The sequence below is a fragment of the Lingula anatina genome, chromosome 2 (assembly GCF_051362555.1).
Source record: "Lingula anatina isolate TDL-2025a chromosome 2, LinAna3.0, whole genome shotgun sequence".
Lineage (NCBI taxonomy): Eukaryota > Metazoa > Brachiopoda > Lingulata > Lingulida > Lingulidae > Lingula > Lingula anatina.
In genome coordinates, this window is record NC_141768.1 from 30,206,025 (window position 1) to 30,225,521 (window position 19,497).

Consider the following 19,497-nt stretch of genomic DNA (forward strand, 5'->3'; position numbering starts at 1 on the left):
AATATTTGTGAAATTGGGACAGATGATGCATAACAGCAAGAAAAATCTGTGATAAGCTTATCAGCTGACTGTGTCTCATGGAAAAGATTTTTTTAGAGCATATAATTTGGAGAAAACTGAAAATTACATTGAAAAGACCTGCAAATTCCATGGCATAAAATAGTAAAATATTGATGATTTTGACAAACCCAGTCCAATATTTGTGAAATTTGTACAATTGATGCTTAAAAGCAATAAAAATCTGTTCTAAGCTTATCAGCTGACTGTGTGTAATAGAAGTGTAGCTTATTAACAATTTGTATGAAAAGAGTGAGAATTATCAAAAACATTTTTTTTCTCAATTTCACAACATCTAATTAGGCTCTTATTTAACATCAAATGTTATGATTTGAGTTTGTTTGTGTAAGAGGTGACAAATTACCCATAATTGTCCCGTGGAAAACAATATATACCCATTCAAGACTTCTCCTTACTACCAAATACCAGATGCAGATTCCTCCTTACAATCGGTTGCTGGAATCGGAGTTTAGCACACCATTTGACAATGTCCTAAAGCTTCCCACATACCATCATGAGACATAGCATTGCTCTTGCTGTTGTCTTTTGCTGCCTGTTTTTTTCTATAGGAATTAGCCATGACTAGACAGGAAGAATCAGTTCACCAAAAAAGCCACCATGCTGTATGGAAAAGGTCACCTGGAAAAAGAACAATATTTTTGAAAAAAGTGAAAAATTTAAAAATTGACAAATTTCACACACTGAAATAGTTAAACATTAAGAATTTTTATAAAGTTAACCTTAACAGTTGACTGTCTAATAAAAGGATATTTTCGGTACATATAAATTTGAGAAAACTGAAAATTACATTAATAAGACTTCCAAATTCCATGGCTTTAAATAGTTAAACGTTAATAATTTTAACAAATTTCGTCCAATGTTTGTGAAATTCGTACAAGTCATGCATAACAGCAATAAAAATCAGTGATAAGCTCATCACTTGACTGTGTCTCATGAAAAACATTTTTCAGAGCATATGAATTGGAGAAAATTGAAAATTACGTTGAAAAGACTGCCAAATTCCATGGCTTAAAATAGTTAAACGTTAATAATTTTCACAAATCTTGCCCAATATTTGTGAAATTTGGACAGATGATGCATAACAGCAATAAAAATCTGTGATAAGCTCATCACTTGATTGTGTCTCATGGAAAAGATTTTTTCAGAGCATATAATTTGGAGAAAACTAAAAATTACATTAAAAAGACCGGCAAATTCCATGGATTAAAAAAGTTAAACGTTAATATTTTCACAAATCTAGTCCAATATTTGTGAAATTTGTACAAATAATTCCTTAGATCAATAAAAATCTGCGATAAGCTCATCAGTTGACTGGGTTCAATGAAAAAGATTTTTTTTTTTTTTTGGACAATATATTTGAGAAAACTATAATTTTTAGTGAAAAGACTGCCAAATTCCAAGGTATAAAATAGTTAAACGTTAATAATTTTGACAAATCTTGTCCATTATTTGTGGAATTTGGACAAATGATACTTTACAATAATAAAAATCTGTGATAAGCTTATCAGCTGACTGTGTGCAATAGAAGTGTAGCTTATTGACAATTTGTATGAGAAGACTGAGAATTATCAAAAACATTTTTTTTCAATTTCACAACATCTAATTAGCTTCATATTAAACATCAAATGTTATGATTTGAGTTTGTTTGTGTAAGAGGTGACAAATTACCCATAATTGTCTTCTGGAAAACAATATATACCCATTCAAGACTTCTCCTTACTACCAATACCAGATGCAGATTCCTCCTTACAATTTGTTTTTGGAATTGGGGTTTAGCACACCTTTTGACAATGTCCCAAAGCTTGCCTACCACCTATTGTAGACATGGATGACACAATCCATTGCTCTTGCTGCTGTCTTTTGCTGCCTGTTTTTTCTATAGGAATTGGCCATGACCAGACAGGAAGTATCAGTTCACCAAAAAAGCCCCCACGCTGTATGGAAAAGGTCACCTGGAAGAGAAATGTACAATGTATTTTAAAAAAAATGGAAATTCAATTTTAAAAAGTGATATATTTATCAGACTAAAATAGCTAAACATTAATAATTTTGATTAAGTTGGATTTAAAAGTTGATTGTGTCTAATGGAAAGGCTCATCTGGAAAAAGAACAGCAAGTTTGGAAAAAAGTGAAAATATCGCCAGTTCTTGAGATATAAGGGATAGAAAATTTGCAAAGCTCAGTTCATGGTGAAAATTAGGTCAAAGGTCAATTTCAGGATCACAGTTAGATTGGCAGTATATGACATCATATTCAAATTCAATGAGGGTAAGAAATACTCCCCCTTAATCACCAATCACGAAGAATTAAAACAGGTTAATCACCAATCACGAAGATATATTCAGGTCAATCGCCAATCACGAGGATTTGAAAGCTATCACCATTCATCAAGATAGAAAATTGCTATACTTGCAGGAATGCAAAGAATTCAAAACATTCCCAGAATAATTAATTTCGTATGTTGAATGACATGAATCGTCTGTTTAGAGATATTCAGCCATTCTTATTGGTCAGGATTCCCGTGACAGAGACTAAGGCGATGATATACGAATAGAACAGGAAAGTAACAAACTACTCACATTTCCACTTTTCTACCTGCCTTGTTTGAAGAGTTTGTTGAATTTATCTACAGTGAATGATCGCCCTACAATCATGATACAAAGTTTGGGACTATCTAGAACAAATTCCTCTAATGCTAATTAAACATTTTTACGAATCACGTTGATGAATTCATACCAATTAATAACGCGGAACAAAGAAGTTCCTGAATCACGTTTCACGCAGAATATTGCGCTCCAATAATGTACCACGCTCGAAAAATAAGGCCAGTCACGTGTAACACAAAAGGTATTAATTATGGGTGTATCTTTGCCAGTTTTGGAGACATGAAGATTGGAAAAATTGCAAAGTGCAGTTCATAATGAAAAGTAGGTCAAAGGTCAATTTTAAGGTCACAGTTAGATTACCAGTATATGACGTCCTTAGTTCAATAGTAACTATGGGCATAGCTCTGCTAATTTTGGAATAATTCACATTTCATTTTCACCACTGAATATTGAAACATTGTATTTTTTTATATAGTGCAATGAAAAAACCACGTCGAAAACAAAAAAAAAAAAAGGACACCACCTCCAGTATTACATTTGACAAGTTCTACAAAAAATGCTAAAAACAAAAGGTCTCTAGCTTTTACGGTTCCAGAATTAGAGAGAGTTTTCAGTTTCGGTATCTAATGATTGCTTCTCCCATGAAAATGCACCGATTAACCCCATACTCCCAAAGATGAAAGGAGTTGCTGATTGTAATCCCTCACTATAATATGACAGCTTAGGTCTGTGTAGTTTCTGAAAATTGGTACAAACAATTGATCATCAGCTGAGTTTATTTTTCCAAATGAAAGTCATTGACATAGGAACTGTAAAGGTAAAAGTCAGGCTCTTTAAGTTTATTTATGATAACTATGTCACTTATTAAATTCAGTGCTAATGATTTAACTTACGGTACTTTTCAAAAGTTTTAAGTTTTTGCTATAACATACTGAAACAAACAAGAAGTACAGCTTTCAGTTTTAGGTTGACAAAAATAGTTTTCTGTTATTAATTTATGCAAATTAAACATGACTTCCAGCCAGTTGTGGATAGCTGCAAAATGGACTTGAAGGTCATTAAAGATGGATCTGTGCATCTAGACCTTCAGCAAACAATAAGAGGAGCACCTTATTGGAGCTACTTTCAAAGTGAACCATGTGGTTGCACACTCAAAGTACAAGACTGAGGCTATTAAAAGGGATTCCATCCAAGCTATGCTTGATAATCTTAATTAATATTTTGATTTTAAACCCATATGATATTAATTGATTTCCCCAATACATTACAAGTTGTGCCATTAAAGATTATGAGTTTTCTTAAATTATTCATTCCTTTTTAAGTACTCGCTTTGATTTATAACAAATTTAATGACTTTTTCAATTATAGCCAAATATTATTATTTATAATTATTTTTAAATCAATAATTTAATTTTTCTTTTTATTAAAAAGAAGTTTTTACTTTGTGTGCATCTTAGAATTTAGTTCTGTATTGTATTATTCCCAGATTCCCTGACCAGGAGCTGATGTCCTCTTTCTGTGTTTTGGGGATGAAGCCCATTTCTCTACTCAGTCAGGATGAGCTGCAGTGTTGGGGGGATGAATCCATGGAAATGCTGACATCTCACTTTGGGGAGAAAATGCACACAATGAATTCAAAGGAATCTGTGTCCAAGACCCTTATTGATGCTCAAGAGGTGAAGAAAGAATGGAGAATTGTAAAAAAATGATCTTCTTACTCAGTGTTACCCAAGGCATTCAACTGCAAAACTCTGGGAATTGATAGCTACTGATCATAAGGATCAATTTCCAAATCTCATAATGTTAGCCTCTTTGGCACTGGCACATCCAGTGCACACAGCGGATTGGAAAAAAATTAATTACAACTGCACTAAGAAATAGACTCAATCCAGAGAAAATTGATGCACTCATGAGAATAAAAATAGAAGGAAGGGATTACTTTGATTTTGTTAGTTGTCTAAAAAAATGGAGGCAAAAAAGCAGAGGGTGATTTTCCACTTGTAATCATAAGTAAACTGACTTTGCTTTTAAGAGACAGTGCATGAGAATTAAACTGTTGTTTCTGTCAATAAAACAGGCCCTCCTGATATGGATGTGGTTTGAAACATCACTACAGGTTTTATTGTTATTAAAGAGAAAAAAAATCAGATTGAATAAAAAAAAAAGAATAAAGCACCAAATCAATATGTAATTTACCTCTAGTATTACAATATTGATGACCATCAAATGTATTAAAACATGATTACCAAAAAAATCCCACTCATAGGCAAAAATCCCACTGCTTCATTTCCAGTGGGATAAAATATCCCTGCATTTAGCATAGTTACACTCCTCACATACGTATATATTTGACATGAGGACTATAATGGAAGGGCAGCATTAACCCTCTGCCACCCAAAGGCACTTGTGATGACACAAAAACGTAAATTTAACTGATGGTTTAAAAAGTATAAATTTACGAAAATCTTATACGTGTAACACAATAGAAAAAAATTATCTAAGCTATATTTTGGTAAATTTGATATTGGTCTTTAAATTTGAAAAAAGGCTCCTTTATTAGTACAATCTTTGCCATAAACTTTTCAGTTTTCTGGCCAATTGGACCACCAGTTTCCTAAAATCTACTGGATTTACTGAGGTCCAAGTAAATTTTTGAATAAACTACACATTTTCACCTACTGCATTACTATTTGCAATAACAAGACACGGGTTTTGTCACAATTTTTCTTTAGAATCATCATATAACAGTTATATTGAACAAAAAAAAAAATAGATCAAAAGTCACCTATCTGGTGCATACCTAGTGTCATTATTATTTTCTTAGCACCTAGCCAGTGCCAGCTTGCAAGGTCTATAATTATACATGGCACAGGGCTGCAATACTGAACAACCCTTTTTTCTTGTGTGAAAACTAGGCAATGTGTGTGACCGTAGATGATCTATTTCACTGGCCAGTCATTTTAAACTAAAAACGGAATAAACATAATCCATGGGTCAAGCAGTTAGTGAGTAGGAGAAAATTGCTCCTTACCCCAGGAAAAATCATTGGGGGGGAGGGGGGGGGAGGGGGAGGGAGGGGGAGGGTTAGATCTAGTGGATAACTTGTTTAACTACAAGCAATAAGTTGAACAAATGCCATGTACAGTTTTTAAATAATGTGACCTTTAAAAAGTTTGAATCAATTGCAGCTAAACAGTGTTATGCTCATGACATTTTGGCTATATTTTCAGCTTTTCATTTTAATTTTTTTTAATACTTTAAACTTTTTTTTTTTGCAGTTACGAACAACCTTGTGGGGAGATAAAACAGTGTTATAAGTTTTACATTGCAGCAGTTTTTACAAAATGTCTTAAATTTCATTCAAAAATTTTAAAATGGCCCATAAGGCCATATTTGACAATCATGCAGCAACAGATGGGTATCCATGGAAGCTTTGTTACTATGGAAACACATTCTAAGAAAACCAGATATAATCAAAGTTTTCTAGGCATGAAATTTTCTACTTTTCTACTCACATATATATTGTATACCTGATCCTGCCAGGTGTCAAATAACAGAGATGCCCACCTCTGGAAATCTAAAATCTGGAGATTCTAAAATTTTGCTCAATAAGGGGGGGGGGGGGGGGGGGGGGGGGGGGTTGTGCTCAGTGGGGGGGGGGGGGGGGGACCCCTATCTCAAACAATTAGAAGAGAAGTTTTCAAGAGATCACCCAACTATTCTGAAAATAAATCGACAGGGCGTTAGCTGACAGTGGTGAATATTTGTAAAAGTCGGGGGGGGGGGGGGACCCCTATCTCAAACAATTAGAAGAGAAGTTTTCAAGAGATCACCCAACTATTCTGAAAATAAATCGACAGGGCGTTAGCTGACAGTGGTGAAAATTTGTAAAAGTCGCTTTTATCCGGGAGATTTGGTTACATGTACGGGTGACGGGTAGATTCGTTCTGTATCCGGGAGACTCCCAGATTATCCGGGAGAGTCGACATGTATACAACAAGCCCAAATGAATGTCTATTGGGTAAGTCTTTATACTTACCCAATAAACTAAAATGCACTCCTTTTCGATTGTGTTAACTTGCAAAACTAAATGTATTCCGCGCTTTCCAATCCCGAAAAATCTTCACTGAATCTTTGAATATGTAAGGCAAGGTGCCAGTGGCGATTGAATGGGAGAAGATGGCATTTTGTTACGTAGTTAGATATATTCCATAACGTGCGAAATGCTTGAAAATAGTATTCCGATCCGAAAGAACAAGTCTGTTGATGAAAAAAAAAAGACCCGCAGTGAAAACGCAATCAACATATCTGTCACAACTAACACACTATATCGGAGGAGAATCGGGGCACATCAGGCGCATTCAAATATAAATTGATGATATATTGGTTGAAAAGAATTTGATTTTATAAGCATTGTTCATTATTTAAAAGGAAGGAAGTTTTTTGAAAACGGTAGGCCTATATGTAGGCCCTATCTGTCTTGTTTGAGTTCTATACTCTGGTAGTTGACACCCTCCAAGGACTAGTGTACGGCAGTTTGGCAGAATTATTAAACCCCATTCTACCTCTCAATTTGATATTGTCTTGATTTAATTTGGTTAGATAAGAAAAGGAAGACGGAATGTGGCCCTCAATGTTCTAGGTCATTTCTAAACTAAGGGTGGAGCCTGGAGAGCTTATAACAAGGCCATCAAATATCAATAACGTTCAGCAGACGAGAACAATCGGCTCTCTAGCCAATCGTTGCATTTTCCTAAATTAAAAAGCAAACAAAACCAAAAAACATCTGCTTCAGAAAATTAAGAAATTTTTATAGAATTTGGCGGTAATACAAAAAAAATCCAGCAGGCAATAGCCGGACTTTCTCCATTCATGTTACACAGCTGTACTCGCCTAGTGTAGAAATGGCACATGAATTACAACTATGTACCTCACGTGGAGAAGGCCGTGGGGGGGGGGGGGGGGGCGTGGAGAAGGCTGCAGGGAGGTGTAAATCCGTGGGGAAGGCCGCGGGGAGGGGTAGAGACGTGGAGAAGGCCGTGGGGAGGGGCAGGGACGTGGAGAAGGCCGTGGGGAGGGGCAGGAATGTGGAGAAGGCCGTGGGGAGGGGCAGGGACGTGGAGAAGGCCGTGGGGAGGGGCAGGAATGTGGAGAAGGCCGTGGGGAGGGGCAGGGATGTGGAGAAGGCCGCTGGGAGGGGCAGGGACGTGGAGAAGGTCGTGGGGAGGGGCAGGGATGTGGAGAAGGCCGTGTGGAGGGGCAGGGACGTGGAGAAGGGCGTGGGGAGGGGCAGCGAAGTGGAAAAGGCCGTGGGGAGGGGCAGGGAAGTGGAAAAGGCCGTGGGGAAGGGAAGGGATGTGGAGAAGGCCGTGGATGGGGGGCAAAAATGAAATTAGAAAAAAAGATGATAAATTTCGGAGCTTGTTTATTTCTGTCATGGGGCAGTGGTAAAACAATTAAAACTTCCAGTAATTTCATCAAAGAGATACCTGTAGAGTGAGGTTATCTGCTTACCCATCACCTGGAGATAGAGTTTTATTAAAAGCAGGCATTTATAATTTTTCTCAATATGGCATTTTCATTTTCATTATTATATTCATTACAGGGGGATTGTCCGGGGGGGGGCGTCCTGATACCTGGATAGATATTTGATCTCTTAGATTATCTAAAGACCAAGATGAATAAGAAAATTTGAAGCTTTTTTTAATTATACATCAACGAAATTGCTTTGGGAAGAGGATCAAGAAATGTAAGTTGACTTATCAAGTTATCATTTATGGCAGCAGTTTCAATAAAATTTTGTTTGGGACTTCCAGGCCTTATAAACGGATCAGGCGTTTACTGACACTAGCTGCAAATCTTTAGTACTAACGCCTATATTAACCACAAAACCCACGGATTAGCCAACGCACCACACAGTTATTTAACACCAACGAAGCAAAACCTATAGCACTAACATTCATCCGCTCTGGTAGTGTTGGATAATCTGTATGTTTTGTGGTTAAAATGGGTGTTAGAGCTAAAAGATCAGCGGGTAGTGTTAGTAAAAGCAGTGGCGGATTTGGAGGGGGGGGTCTGAAAAAAATCACACTAATATTCCCCTCTTGGATTTAGAATATTGACTAGCTGATTTATGGTGCTAAATCGTACCAAATACCAAATGGCACCGTTCGCCCTCTAAAAATACCAAAAGTTTTAGGGCCCTTCACCGGTAGAACCCCACGCCATGTAAAAGGGGGTGGGTGTTGATTTCGCATCCGCGGACCCCCCCCCCCCCCCCCCCCCCCCCCCCCCCCCCCCCCCCCACCACCACCACCACCTTCAAATAACCCTGGATCCGCCCCTGTAAAGCTGTCGAAGAGGAAATACGTCGAAGAGAGCCACGGCCCCGGAAGTATAAATTTGACTGAGAGCTGTCTGAAAAAGAAATTAAAAAACCAGGTTTTCAGCTCACCTTATCTACACCTGAATAAAGTTGATCAACCATGCCAGGTTAGGAATGGGAGGAAAGAATGTAAAATTCGAACACATTTTCATTCGCCGCCAGTTTTAACTCGACTGCTGGGGTTATGTGATGGGCGGTCGCACTTGCCAATACTTCCATGTACCAGTGAATAACCAGTTATCATGCACGAATGGTAACAGTTTACTCAGGGGCGGATGACAGGCCTCAGATGCGAAACTGACCCTCGCCCCCTCCTCCATCCCCTTTGACGTAGGGTTCGGGGCCCGCTGAAGGGTACCGATAATTTTTGGTATTTTAGAGGGCGAACAGTGCCATTTGCTACGGTCTAGAACTATGATTAAGCTGGTCAAGAGAGGAGTATTGGTGTGGTTTAATATCCAGAAACTGAAGGGGGGGGGGCAGGACCCCCCTGAGACCCCCCTAAACAAGCCACTGCTCAGGCTGCCTGTGCTGCGGTCTCGGCCTCATTGCGACGACTAGCACAAATCCATGCGTTGTGATTACGGATGGCAGGAAAGGTCTCAAAAAGTGTTAAATTTCGACCAGTTTGCGCTCCCACAAAAAAAAAGAAGAAGAAGGAGAAGAAGAAATAGAAGCCTGTCCCTTCCTGTGTTGACGGGAAAAAAGTGGGCAGGGGGCTTTAAAAACAACTTCATTAAATTAAACCAAGAATTTCAAGTCTTTGATTAGACCAGCCCGACTTATTCCTATTCACACGTAATTGAAATCTGGAGTTTTTATACTTAATTTTATACTACTAAAAATATATCGCATATTTAAGCTCGAAAGATTGTTAACGCATTGCATAAAATTGTTTTCAGTTTTAATTTGTCAGTTTTAATTGTGTAGTTTAATTGAAAACAACAGTTTTCACGCACGCTCCTGTCAATATACAGAGACGGGCTACTTATTGCCCCGGCCCTTTATAAGGAACGAACAAAACCGGTAGTTTTTAATTTTACCTGGTCACTAACATCATTATCTCGGCATTTCTCTCTCCGTAGCTCATGAAAAAGATGGCAAGGTTTTACTTTTTATACCATTCGTTCTCTAAAAATGACCCAAAAATATTCATCGGGTGTAAAAGAACATGAGTATGATTAAAGTAATATGTTCAGTTCGTATACGAAGTTCCGATTTCGTACGAGCACCAAAGAAAGGATCATGGAGCAACAAACATCGACAACAACGTTAATTCACGTATAGTCATTTTACATCATATCCAGAAAAAGAATGACAACTGATTTTTAGTACAATTAAAAACGCCTGTGAAAGAACCCGGGACTCTTTCACGTTGTTAAATTTCAGTCTCTCGGTTGAAATAAAAAAAAAACCGATGTTTTTGAACGCGCTGCAAGAAAAAAAAAAAGAAAAGAAAATGCGCTACACCTTCAGAATGTTACGACATATTGTAAGGGACGCGGTGGCGCCCCTTAGCATGTCCCACGCCCCTAGGATGTCGCGGCGCCCGCGCCTAGACTATAGGATGTCGCGGCGCCCGCGCCTAGTAAGATATATTATAAGGTATTATTATAATGAGACATTAAGGTACATATAAATAGAACAGGTGGTGGGTAGAGAGAACAAGTTAGGTAGTGGGAATAAAGCTGTTTGGAAATCCACGACTCTTGTTGCTCACTTCTTCTCGATCTGTGAACATAAAATCGAACCTTACAGGATTGGCGAGCCGCCAGGTTGAGAAGAAGTAGCAAAGGAGAAAATGGCAAATCCAAACGCAGCGCAGGTCCCACTGCCGAACGAAGTCGAGGGTCATCCCCAACTTCAGCAGATAATACAAAACTTCCAAGGCTTACTTGAAGCGGTGCAGGGAAAGGCCTTTATTGAAATAGGCAACGAGACCCTAAAAACAGCGGCGACAGCAATACGACCATGTGACGGACAGGACGAAAACGAGGTAAGAGACTTTTTGGAGGAGATCGACTCGGCCGAACACCAGGTGGCATCGGTGAGTAATGGACAAGTGAAACTAGCCTGTAGAGTAACTAGAGGTAGCTTAAAAAGAGAGATAGAGCGTTTTTTACAAGCCCAACAAGACAGGGAAAATATTACATGGCGGGTATTAAAAGACCACATTCAAAGATCTTTTCTCTCGTGTAACGAAACTGAACGACTTAAGACCGAAATAGAACATTACATACAGTCGCCTTACGAAAACCTAACCTCTTACAACAGAAAATTCCGAGAAAAGGCTAATAGAGCCTTCCCAATTCCTAGAACGGGTGACGCAGAACGCCTTGTACTTAGGGCATACGCGAAAGGCTTACGTGATCATAGACTGGCCGAAGATCTAATAGTTAGGGGCCAGCCAAACACTCTGGCAGATGCCTTGGCCTGGACCGAAACGCAGAATGCTAGTAGAGAAGTCTATCGTCAATTAAAAGGGGAAGCCACTCAGGCTTTCAGAATAGAAGAAGACATGGAGATAGGGGTAGTTAACTCGAAAAAAGAAACTGATACCTACATGCGCCAAATTTTGGATGCGGTACAAAAATCCGAAGAAAGATTACAAACCAGAATTGCAAAACTAGAAGCTAACCAGGCACAAAAATTACATACACCACCACAGTCACAAAGCAGAAAGTATAAATGGACGCCGGATGGAGCCCCGGTGTGTTTTTACTGCAATAAGCCCGGCCACAGGCAAAGAGAGTGCTATCAAAGAAAGGGAAATATAAAACAAGAGAGCAGGGTAGGGTACCAACACAATCCACATTACAATTTTGCACAACAACACACACAGCCATTAGGTAACAGACACAATCCTTTAAACTAGAGGACGCGGAATCGGGCAGATATGATAACCGGTTGGGTGTTAGTTTGAATTTTTTCGGATATCAATGTAAAGCCTTAATTATATATATATAATTGATACAGGTGCAGCTGTTTCGATTCTGCGTAAAGATGTTTTTAAGAAAATTTGTGCCAAAGTAGGTAGATGCCATTTATTAGCAAAGTCAGGAAACCTGCTTAGTGTCTCTGGTGGAAAATTAGATGTAAAAGGGATTGCCAACCTCAAGATAGAAAACATAGGATTAGTAGAATTAGTTGTAGTAGAGGGCATATCTCAAGAAATGATAGTGGGAAATGATTTGCTTGAAAAAGGGCAAGGTAAAATAGATTATGTGGCCAAAACACTGACATGGTTCGATAAGGAATGGTCTTTGGAGAAAAATGAGAAAGAAGTAGAAATAAATGAAATTGTCAAATTGCCCAAATCTTCGGGAAACAAAGAAATAGATGATCTGACCCTAGAATATGCAGATATTTTCAGTGGAAAAGAAGGACCCGTAGGTTACTGTAATATATTACCCATGAAAATAAATACGGGTGATGCCACCCCAATCAGATCACGAGCCTACAGAGCCCCAATACATAAGCGAAAAATCATTGAAGAAGAGATAGAAAAGATGTTAAAAGACGTTGTTATTAGACCAAGCACCTCGGACTGGTGTAGTCCTGTCACACTTGTTCCTAAGCAGGATAACACTATGCGATTTTGCGTAGATTATCGAAAACTTAATCAAGTTATCAAACGTGACATGTTTCCCATCCCACTGATTCAAGACATTTTTGATGATTTAGGAGAGGCTACTGTTTACTCTGTTGCTGACCTAAAATCTGGATTTTTTTCAAATCCCAGTTGCAGAACAAGACAAACACAAAACTGCATTCATCTCACACAAAGGGTTATACGAATTCAACGTCATTCCATTCGGGACGGTCAATGGGCCCGCGCATTTTGAACGCGTAATGGAAATCGTTTTAAACTAGAGGATCAGAGAGGCAATACCGCCTCCAAATATTGTACCACCAGCTGGAGCAAACGCATTCGTATAGACCCCCACATACACAAAATAAGGGACACAGCCACCAGTTTTGTGCTTGACAAGCTGTAAAAATGCAATCAACAAGAATTTTTTAACTATTGCAAAAAATATATATGGTACAATCAAATTTAAGTTCTTCGTAAGGTAGGTCAAGGGTCAATTTCAAGGTCACAGTAAATTGCCAGTATATGACTTCCTATTCAAGTTCAAGAGTAACTATGGACCTATCTCTGTCAAGTTTGAAGTTAAAAGAGAAAGAAATTAGCAGAGTTCAGTTCATGATAAAAAGTAGGTCAAAGGTCAATTTCAAGGTCACACTTAGATTGCCAGTATAGGACTTCCTATTCAACTTCAATAGTAACTATGGACCTATCTCAGCCAGTTTTGGAGATAAAAGGGAAGCAAAATTTGCAAAATTCAGTTCATGGTGAAAAGTAGGTCAAAGGTCAATTTCAAGGTCACATTTAGATTGCCAGTATATGACTTTCTATTCAAGTTCAATAGTAACTATGGACCTATCTCTGCCAGTTTTGGAGATAAAAGGGAAGCAAAATTTGCAAAGTTCAGTTTATGGTGAAAAGTAGGACAAAGGTCAATTTTAATGTCACATTTATAATGCCAGTATATGACTTCCTATTCAAGTTCAATAGTAACTACGGACCTATCTCTGCCAGTTTTGGAGATAAAAGGAAAGCAAAATTTGCAAAATTCAGTTCATGGTGTAAAGTAGGTCAAAGGTCAATTTTAAGGTCACATTTAGATTGCTAGTATATGACTTCCTTTTCAAGTTCAATAGTAACTATGGACCTATCTCAGCCAGTTTTGGAGATAAAAGGGAAGCAAAATTTGCAAAATTCAGTTCATGGTGTAAAGTAGGTCAAAGGTCAATTTTAAGGTCACATTTAGATTGCCAGTATATGACTTCCTTTTCAAGTTCAATAGTAACTATGGACCTATCTCTGCCAGTTTTGGAGATAAAAGGGCAGAAAAGTTTGCAAAGTTCAGTTCATGGTGAAAAGTAGGTCAAAGGTCAATTTCAAGGTCACATTTAGATTGCCAATATATGACTTCCTATTCAAGTTCAATAGTAACTATGGACCTATCTCTGCCAGTTTTGGAGATAAAAGGGAAGCAAAATTTGCAAAGTTCAGTTTATGGTGAAAAGTAGGTCAAAGGTCAATTTTAAGGTCACATTTAGATTGCCAGTATATGACTTCCTATTCAAGTTCAATAGTAACTATGGACCTATCTCAGCCAGTTTTGGAGATAAAAGGAAAGCAAAATTTGCAAAATTCAGTTCATGGTGTAAAGTAGGTCAAAGGTCAATTTTAAGGTCACATTTAGATTGCCAGTATATGACTTCCTATTCAAGTTCAATAGTAACTATGGACCTATCTCTGCCAGTTTTGGAGATAAAAGGGAAGCAAATTTTGCAAAGTTCAGTTTATGGTGAAAAGTAGGTCAAAGGTCAATTTTAAGGTCACATTTAGATTGCCAGTATATGACTTCCTATTCAAGTTCAATAGTAACTACGGACCTATCTCAGCCAGTTTTGGAGATAAAAGGAAAGCAAAATTTGCAAAATTCAGTTCATGGTGTAAAGTAGGTCAAAGGTCAATTTTAAGGTCACATTTAGATTGCCAGTATATGACTTCCTATTCAAGTTCAATAGTAACTATGGACCTATCTCTGCCAGTTTTGGAGATAAAAGGGAAGAAAAATTTGCAAAGTTCAGTTCATGGTGAAAAGTAGGTCAAAGGTCAATTTCAAGGTCATAGTAAGATTGCCAGTATATGACTTCATATTCAACTTCAATAGTAACTATGGACCTATCTCTGCCAGTTTTGGAGATATAAGGGACTAGATGTTATAATTTTGGAGTTACCATAATGTGCCTTAAATTTCGTACAGAAAAAATTAATTAAAATAAAGAAAATGTCATTTTGGTCAAAATTCTTGAAATCGGAGGTGCTCTGAAGTTTCAGAAGTTCAAATTTGATGAAATAATGTCATTTTTGAACACAAGTTGTCTGCTTTGCCAAGCCTTATGTTTTATTTTTCCAGAGTTCAAATTTTTTTATCCATTACCGTACTGCACATTTTGCTTTTACCACCAATATGTACTTTTTGATACAGCGTAACTCGAAAACCGTATGGAATACAAAAAAACCGAGACCACTTCCAGTGTTGGGCTTTACATGCTCTACAAAATGCAAAAAAGAATGGGTCTCTAGCATTAACGGTTCCCGAATTAGAGACAGTTTTCAGTTTCGGTATCTTATGGCCGCTACTCCCGTGAAAATGCACCGATTGACCCCAAATTCATGGAGATGAAAGATGACCTGAAGGGTAACACTTTCCAATAATATTATTGGTTAAGTCTGTGTGGTGTCTGAATAACAGGGCAAAAAAAATTTTTTTCGTAAAAAATTTCATTTTTTTGAAAATTTTGGCCCATTTGACCTTGAAGTAGAGGTCAAAGGTCAAATCCAAGGGTATATTTGAAATCTACACATATGACTTTTGGAAAGCCGTCTATAGAAAATTTTCCCATAACTCCTTCCGTAGGGTAGATAATTAGCATTTAATTTTGCCATTTTTAGACAAGGGTGCATTGCAATGAGTGCCACACCCAGACCCCAATACCGACAAAGCCCAAATTTTACGTGGAACGAGTTGAGATTATAGGTGACCTAAATCCATGAGATGGGTACGGGGGCCCTTACCGTCTAGGAGGAGAAGCGGTAACGGTAGCCGTCCGGCGGAGCCGGCGGAGCCAACGGAGCCGGCGGAGCCGGCGGAACGATCCGGACGGGACCGAAACCATGTGTACCGCCAGCGCTAACGCTGGTGGTACAATGATTTAATAGGTGTTTGCGTTCGTGTTTACATTGATGACTTGATCATATACTCGAAAAATATAGAGGAACATCGCGAACATCTCAGATTAGTTTTCGATAGATTACGAAAAGCTGGTCTAAAACTGAAGTCTTCAAAGTGCAGCTTCGCCCAAACAGAAGTTAAACTTCTAGGATACGTAGTTAGCAAAGAGGGAATTAGAAGCGACCCTGACAAAATAGAGGCTATTAAGAAAATCAAAACACCGCGAAATCAAAAAGACGTACGCTCATTTTTAGGGATGTGCAATTACTATGCCCAAACGCTACCAAATTTTGCAAAAATCGCTACACCATTATACTCTCTCACCAAAAAGAATTGCCCTTTTCAATGGAATGAAGAGCACGAAGAAAGTTTCACCGCTTTGAAAGATATTTTGATTTCTAACGAAGTAATGGCCCATCCCCAACTAAACAAGCCATATAAGCTCTATTGCGATGCATGCGATTACGCCGTTGGTGGGGTCTTAACACAAGAAGACAAAGACGGTCGAGAAAGGGTAGTCCAATATGTCAGTCACACTTTGTCTAAAACCCAAAGGAAATGGTCAGTGTTAGAAAAAGAAATGTACGCCATTGTTTACTGCGTGTCGAAATTAAGGCCGTATTTGTGGATGGCGGACTTCAAAATTTTGACCGACCATAAACCGCTCCGCTCAGCATTCACGAAAGAAATGCGAAACACTAAAGTTCAAAGATGGGCATTGTTTCTCTCTGAATTTGGCGCAGAAATAGAATATATCAAAGGGAAATACAATTACGGGGCAGACGTTATGAGTCGTCTACCGTCGAAAGACGGTGACAAAATTGCTATTATAGACGTAGACACGGAGTGGATTGATCCAGAGGCATATCCGGATGACTATTCATTAGAAAGAATTCCCATAGAAGCAGATGAGCTTGATAAAGAGGGTCTAATTGAGGGGCAGGGAGAAGAATTTGAATCACAAATTAAGGAGGCAGAGACAGAGGGCTCCTCATATGCAATATTTGGGGACTTGTTGTACTCTACACGCCCACCTAATAAAGGTGAACCCTGTTATCCAAGATTAATGCTTCCAAGCGCATACCGCACGCGTGTCATTAAACGAGCACATAGCGAGGTCGGGCACATGAGCGTCTATAAAACATTGTGCAGAGTAAGAGAAGCTTACGTATGCCCTATGCGTGCACATGTGAAACAGTTCATCAGAAAATGCGTAACATGTCTCTCAAATGTTCCTAATCAACAAAAGCCCCCTATGGGAGAAATGCCTTTACCATCCTATCCATTTCAAATTGTTGGCGTTGATCTCATTGGCCCCCTGACAGAATCAAAAAATGGGAACAAATACTGTCTTGATATTATTGACCACCTCTCGGGATGGGCGGAATGCATCCCGCTTAAGAATAAAACAGCCCTAGCGGTGGAAAATGCATTTGCTGACGAATTTATTCCGAGACACGGTATCCCCGAAATTTTGATTTCCGATCGCGGACAAGAATTCTCAGCAAACACTTTTCGAGCCTACTTGGAAGGCCTTGGAATAGAACACAGACAAACGACAGCATATAATCCCCAATCAAATGTAAAAGTACAACGGTTCCAAAAAACACTCACACAATTGATCACACGAATGGTAAACAATAACAACCGCGATTGGGAAAGACAAATTTCTAACGCATTATTGGCATACCGAACATCGGTGAGCACAAGTACCGGACACACCCCTTTTTACCTAGTTTATGGGCGTCGGCCAAGACTGCCATTAACAAGACTCCTGACGGCGAAGACAGACACAAATGCTTTAGAAGGCAGACTGAGCGACTTATCAGATGCTTTGAAACAAGCCCAGGAAACCCTTAAAGCGTCACGTGAACATAATAAGAAGCGGCTAGACGCAAAGGCAAACGCCGACGAAATTGACGTGGGTGACTCGGTAGTTTTATTGGCCCAACCACGCATTCCCTTTACATCAAAATGGTTACCACAATATGAGGTGGTTCGTAAAAGAGGAAAGGTGTTCTGGTTACGTCATCAGCAGACCGGACAGACAAAAACGGTAAATAGAAATAAAATTAGACGGGTTTTAACCCTAGACAAGCAGTAGGTCCACCTACCCCTCAACCAACGACAGCTACTTCGGATACAGTTGCGAAAAAAAGTAAATATTACCGTCCCTGCGACAGACGAAGCACTTGAAATAAGGAATATACAGGTACGAAAACATAAAGGAAAAAGGTAAGATTACTTTAAAGTAAATTGTTATATTCCCTACTGATTGAGATGATTTTAACTTTTCTTTTGAGTTTCTGTGTTCTAGAAATAAATATCTGCTCGGGCGACATGACGAAGCTCAGGAATGGTCTCCTTGTGGAGCAACAAGAAGACTTGAAAATAATAGAAGCAGAATGGACGGTCCTAGTTACAATAGAGAGACCAGTTGTGGTTACGGATATCCGTAAACGATATACAAACATTGTAAATGAAATTAACCAAATTGTGAGAAATGGTTATGCCTCAATACTCGAGAGTAATCAATGGAAGCAACGTCTTCACGCGAGCCTATACCTGTTCTATGCATTAGAAAATGGTGAGTCAACTGTTGCTCCGGCGTTTTTCAGAAGCTGGTCTTCTGATAGTGTGACGACACTAAATGACACGGATAGCAGGTCAGGAGTACGTAATCCTAGACACAGACGCGCCCTTTTTGGTTCCATAGGACAGGCATTTCATTATCTAATAGGCACGGCCACGGATGAGGGTCTCGCACAATGTAAAGAAATTGTCAGACAAACGCGTAAAGAGGGCCTACAAATGGCGCACCGCGTAAACTTTTTGGCCTCCGTGATAAATAAAACAATTGACAACGAAAATCAAAACAGAAGACATATAAATGCAATCCAGCATTACTTAGATACAAGTGTTCGCACGAGATTGAATGACGCGATTTCACTTGCGAATGAGACCGAACAGAAAGTACACCGTCTATTTATAATTTTTAATATCGAAAGAGCGGTCGCGACATTCGAGGAGTCCGTAAATTTTCAACGGATATTAAATGAGCATTTTGCGGAACAAAAGCAGTCGCTGGAACTAGGGAGGTTAACGGAAGCACTCCTGCCTCCTAGTAAATTACAACAGATATTGGACAAAGCGAAAAAGGAACTTATGTTAGATCCTCTCAATTTGGAAAATAAAGAGTGGTATTACGAAAACACGCCAGCGTTTCCTCTTTTTGATAAAGATACCCTTATTTACCGCATAAAACTCCCCCTTGTCAACAAAGGAACGTATTTTCTTTATAATGTTAGAACATTTAAATCCCCATACACGAAACCTGGTTTTAGTGCAAAATTGATATTACCAGCTTCAAAAATTGGATTGCATCCTAAAACTGGCGATATTTTTAATCCTACACAAAGTCTTGGCAAAAATCCTATAGCATGTAACTCGGGACCAATATTTAGGACTGGACAAATTTGCGAAAGAGCTATCATTACAGGAGATCCAAAACATAGAAATTCGTGCGTTGTGGAAATTACAAAAGACTCGAGTTACAGTTCGGCCACGGAAATTGACTCTGGTAAATTCGTAATCGAGACATGGGGAGAAAGACTGT

The 19,497-nt window shown here is 38.7% G+C and overlaps 1 long non-coding RNA gene across 1 annotated transcript; it reads right to left on the bottom strand.

Annotated features, from left to right (window-relative positions):
• Positions 1-273: 273 nt before the first annotated feature.
• LOC147763552 (uncharacterized) lies at positions 274-9,369 on the bottom strand. The gene is made up of 3 exons (XR_015333160.1): positions 9,139-9,369; positions 1,860-2,030; positions 274-696 (listed from the first exon to the last, which is right to left on the bottom strand). It is a non-coding gene; the product is annotated as an uncharacterized LOC147763552 (long non-coding RNA).
• Positions 9,370-19,497: the final 10,128 nt, after the last annotated feature.